This window comes from Arvicanthis niloticus, chromosome 19 (assembly GCF_011762505.2).
Source record: "Arvicanthis niloticus isolate mArvNil1 chromosome 19, mArvNil1.pat.X, whole genome shotgun sequence".
NCBI classification, from domain to species: domain Eukaryota; kingdom Metazoa; phylum Chordata; class Mammalia; order Rodentia; family Muridae; genus Arvicanthis; species Arvicanthis niloticus.
In genome coordinates, this window is record NC_047676.1 from 36,151,963 (window position 1) to 36,157,584 (window position 5,622).

Genomic DNA, 5,622 nt, shown 5'->3' on the forward strand with positions numbered 1-5,622 from the left:
GGATGAGAATGTAGTTTTTATTGCTTCGAATCCACTTCCCTGATCAGAAGGGACTCTAGTTCTTTCTTTCTTTCTTTCTTTCTTTCTTTCTTTCTTTCTTTCTTTCTTTCTTTCTTTCTTTCTTTCTTATTTATTTGTCTTTTAACTTTTATTGTTAAAATAGCCACATCCTTACAAATGATATGACTTTACGACAGTGCATTCATTGACTTTGTCTTCTGCTGTCTTCTGACATCCAGAATCCTGGCTGAAAAGTTTTGCCAGTGCTGGTGTGAGTCACTGAGGGTTCTTACTTCCCAAAACATGGGGCAGAGGCATGGCCTTTAATTTGAGTTGTAGTAGGTGAAGTCCAGAGTTCTTCAATAGTTTCTTTACTGAGTTTATCTTTTACATAAAAATCGTGACTTTTTATTTTAATTTCCTCTCTGTATTTTTCATTCTTTAGTATTTCCCCCATCGTAGGTGAAGTCTTGTTCAGTGTCTCCTGCTTCATAGTCTACCTCCTTTCTGTTGCCCATTTCTAAAATCCCTTTCTCTCGAATAGTCTGCCCTTTCCAGCTCTTGTACTCAGCGGCATAGTAGTATTTGTTCCCCAGATGGTCCGTGTCCACGTGCTCCCTCACTTCCCTGGACAAGGAGCTCCAAACAGAGCACAGCACACATGCTACCAGCTCATACCTGCATGCAGCATAAGGTCCTGGGACTCTTCCTCAACAAGGGACTAATTTTCACTGAGGACTAATTTCCTCTGACCTCAAACATGCGCCAGAAGTACATTGCTCAGACACACAGACCCAAGAGCACCCATTCGTTGATTGTTTATTAAATATTACACATGTTTTATTGCTTCCATTTTTCTCCTTTTCTTCTAAACAGTAGAAGTTGATTGCTGTTATCTTTGTGGATTCATGTGACTCATTATTGACTGGACTGAGTTTCTTGGCTAGGTGACTTAAGCTTCAGGGACACAATTTAGATTTCTTGTGGAAAAAACACAAGCGTTTGATTGTTTAGGCATGCCACAGTAGCTTATGTCTTACACTATGGCAAATTTATGTGATACGTTAAGACATTAGACTTGTTGTATAATGACCAAATTATTGCCTTGGGTCAGTCCGGCAGATGCGAGAGTCACAGCGGAGTTCTATATGGCACAACCTGGAGACTTCTCTGGATGATATATTCCTCATAAGCTGCATTAGAACAAGAAGCTTTGTCTCAGTTCACAGTTCACATCAACACATGGAGACAATTCTATGTGATAGCTTTGTTAATCTTGAAGGTTTTGAGGCTTGTGTCTGAGTCAATTTGAGTCACACAGTGACACAGAGTATTTCCGTTCATGAAATTTGTAGCCCTGTAAAGTTACTAATTGGTTCTGGAATCCTTATTCCTCTGTAACACATTTGGCTTCCAGCTGTGATTTTACCAGAATGCATGATAACAGAAGAGCTTGTACAAAATATTTTGGGTTGAACGATTGCTTCAAGACTGTATTTCTATAGAAAACATTTTTACACTAACATCATGTCTTCCTGTTTGGAGCATCACATTCATTATGGTGAGGATCCATGTGGATGAAACCAAAAAGTTAACTTGGGAAATTGGTAGGAAGCATTTACTTTACATTATGAATATAGGGAAAGATGAGGTTTGTGAGAGGCCTCAGTACAGAAGGGTAACTAGATTGGTTCAAATCATAGCTCTTTGTCCAGCTTTCTTTGTATTGCTTTAAATTAACAAAGAGTAAGCAGTGTTAAATAATCACTTTCCAGTTTTAAATGATAAGATAGATAGGATAAAACAAAGGTGACCTTCCAAAATGGTGTTAAAGGTTTGCTTCTTGATGTAAGTTAAGATTGATGGTGATTTTATAAGAATGACAGAAATTGCAAAATATTCCCCTTCAAAATTCTACCTTGAAAATAAAAGAATTGCTCAAAGGGTAATGAAACATTTTTCTAGAATGTTCTGTAAGAGTCACTCATTATAATGTGCTATTTAACATGCTTAAAGGATAGGTGTGATTGATTCCAAAGGCACACTCACTTCTTTAGATGTTACAATGTTGTAATAATTTGCTAATTTTATTTTGACTTTTTAAAATATTGCCAGCTTTATTGCCATCTGTGATGGCTCATCATGATCACCTCCAGCCAACGCACTAGGGAATTTTTGGCTTTATGTTCCCAAGACCTCATCCTCTCCTGTCCTAGGAATTTGGGTTCCAAACAAGGAGGGGTGTTTGGATATACAACACATTTTTCATTGAACTGAAGGTCAGATTTCCCAAGGCCACTTAGGGCCACTCCTGATGCCCACACATCAAATGGCTTTGAAAGAAATAATAGTATTATAGTGGGTGAGTTTCTAGACCACCAGTGGGGAAAATGGATTGTTTTTCTACAATGACAGAATGGAAGGTTATCATAGCAGAGCAGGAGAGCTTCTAGGCTCTCTCTTGGTATCACCATGCCCTGTTATTAAGGTTAAAGGGAAACCCCAACCCAACCCAGGCAGAATGACAAAAGGTCTAGAACTTTAATGATAAAAGTATGCTCACCACTCTAGGTAAAGATCGAATAGCAGCTGCAGTGCATGCACAGGACAAGACAACATACAATGAGAAGTCGAGGAAGTTAGTTATAAATACCAGCAAATGCCATGTGACCAGTTGCAGAAATGAGGCTGGTAACTGAAATTCCAGTTTATGTTGTATTTGTGAGAAGCATGTTTGTGTACATATATGTTTATATAGTTGTGTTTTCACCCTTCTATTTCTTTGTCATGAAACTTGACATTGATGGAGAAAATACCAAGAATTAATCATTGTCAAGCTATGGTATCATATTTAAGTTGTGAGACACTAAGTCTAAGCACTCCTCAGAAGACATTGCCACCTATTCTAAAACATGTAGCATGTCAGCAGTTGTATGTAGAATAGTTACAGTAGGTGGGATTTTGAACTGGATATTGTTTTTATTTGAAAATCAAGCATGATGTAAGCAGATGTGGTTGCGTGTCAAATTGAGGGCTTGTGGTTGCCAATCATGCTTGTCAATTTCACTTAACCTGGAATCAATCATAACACAAGCTGCGGGGCACATCTGTGAGGATTATCTTGATCAGATTTTGAAACATGAATTCCCACTGTAAATGTGGACAGAACCAACTGATAGAAGGACACAGGAGGAAGAATATTTACTTTTTGCCTATGTACCCTCACTCTTGCTGACAAGTCTATGTATTTTGTTATGGCAGGATTCCTTCACTGTTGTTAGAATTGATTTCTTTAGGAACCCAATGTAGACCAGCAGCTCTGCAGTTTTTTTCCAAGCCTTTACCTCCAATTGGGATTTCTAAGACATCACATCCATGGATTAAGCAGGGCGTAATGTGAGATTACCAGATTACCACTGTTTTACTATCTGTAGCATCTGTGTGTGTGTGTGTAGAGAAAATATATATATATATATATATATAACATTAATATTATATATTATATATTATACTAATATAATATATAATATATAATATATAATATATAATATATAATATATAATATATAATATATAATATATAATATATAATATATAATATATAATATATAATATATAATATATAATATATAATATAATCTATATATGCATATATATATAAAGTTTGTCATCATTTTAGAGGAAAGAAGAGGGGAAGATGTGTATCAGCAGCTATTCTAGGTTTATAATGTTAGTTTTTGGCCATTACCCTGCAACATTCTTAAATTCAGACCTAGAATTACCTACAAATAAAATGGATGTCTTCAACTCAGGGGTGACAGTCAAAACCCTCAGATCCCAAAACAACAGGGGCAAACTCTCTCAAAATAGGGCTCTCAAGCAGTTAGACTGGATGCTAGCTGTCAGCAATCCTTACAGCCGAGCTGAGACTTAGTGGCTGAGGGCCCAAATGAGTGACTCTCATTTTGTTCCACTATTTTATCCTCTTCAAAGCAAACAAAAAAGAAGAGAAAGAAAGTTAAGATCAGATTCTCCCTTCAGATGGCTATTGATACAAAGCAAGATGGGAAAGGTTTATTGTTGATTTTAGTAAGAACAGCCTTTGTCATCCATAACAGAGGTTAAAATTTGGCAGTGAGCATCCTGAATCCCCACTTATGTACTATCAGCAGCTGTCTGTTACCAATCTTGATGAATATTTGACGGAGTAATATTCATAAACAAGGCAGGCTTCCAACATGCAAAATGCTTCTTGTTTCACAAATTCCAAACATAAATTAAATAAGAAAACTTAAAAGAGATTAAAGTTCTGGATAGCAAAGCAGTTTATATTAGAAGCAGAGAATATTACAAAATTCTGAGCCAGTTCTTAATAATAAGAAAACATATTCACACACATATACACACTCATACACGTACTCTCATACACAAAGGCCTGTCTTTTTTTGTACTAAGTTCTGCGCATAACACAAATTCTCATAGGTGATTAAGATACTGACAGCTGTGTATGTAGAGATAAATCATATATGTATATACTGATAAATCTTAAAACCTTATGAATTAGAATATTGCCTCTGAAAATATGCATGTTCTGTCATAACTGCAGCTTCATTTATATCTAAAACATCAACACTCATAGTACTCATTTTCGTTTGTTTCTATACCCAAAATTAGGTTTTCTGAAGCACTTCTCAATTATTCTGTAGCAGTCAGCTTGCTCTCAGTGTGGCACATCAGGGAGACAGTCAACAGTTGCTGTGGGTTTTTTTTTTTTTTTTTTTTTTGTTGACTTTTCTTTATTTTCGTTTCAAATGCTATCCCCTTTCCTGGTCCCCTCCACAGAAACCCCCTATCCCATCCCCCTCCCCCTGCTTCTTTGAGGTAGCTCTGGCACCCACCCACCCACCCACTCCTGCCTCCCTGCCCTGACATTCCCAGACACTGAGTCATCAAGCCTTCACAGGACCAATGGCCTCTCCTCCCACTGATGTCCAACAGGGCCATCCTCTGCTACATATGCGGCTGGAGCCATGGGTCCCTCCGTGTAGTCTTTGGTTGGTGGTTTAAGTTTTAGTCCATGGTTGGTTGGCTCCTTTGCTCTTCAACTTGAAATTCAGTGTGTGTGGTCCAGTAAAGTCATTCATTTCCTGGTGGAGAGATTGAGAGAGGAGCACTCGGAGGTGGGTCCTACTATTCTCTTCAAGTACAAGTCTCCTAACTCAAGCTTGATCTTTCTTCTGCTGCAATGCCGGTCCTCAAGCTAATTTGCTTGTTCCGGAATGTCAGCGATGTTCTGCTTCAGTTGTATAAACTGTTATTGAATTATCTCACAAAATTCTTCCTTACCCGACCACAACTACCTCAACGCCATATCCACTTTTCTCCACCTTCTTTTCGGCTGCAAACATGTCGCCCTCTTTGGTTCTGTTTCAGCTCTGTAATTCATTTTCTCTCAAGGCTTTTTCTTTTGGCTACTCCTTTGCTTTCTGTCTTCTTCTGTTTGCCTGATAGGGACATAGTAATCCCTTCACTCACCTTTTTGTCTTTGCTCATAATAATATTTTTTTGTTTCGCCTAAATTCCTCCTTTTTTTTTGGGGGGGGGGGGAAGCAGCCTGCAATGA

General features: G+C 37.8%; 1 pseudogene; it reads right to left on the reverse strand.

Moving 5' to 3' along the window:
- Window positions 1–202: 202 nt before the first annotated feature.
- Window positions 203–5,407, reverse strand: LOC117723811 (NADH dehydrogenase [ubiquinone] 1 alpha subcomplex assembly factor 2 pseudogene; annotated as a pseudogene).
- Between the last annotated feature and the right edge of the window lie 215 nt (window positions 5,408–5,622).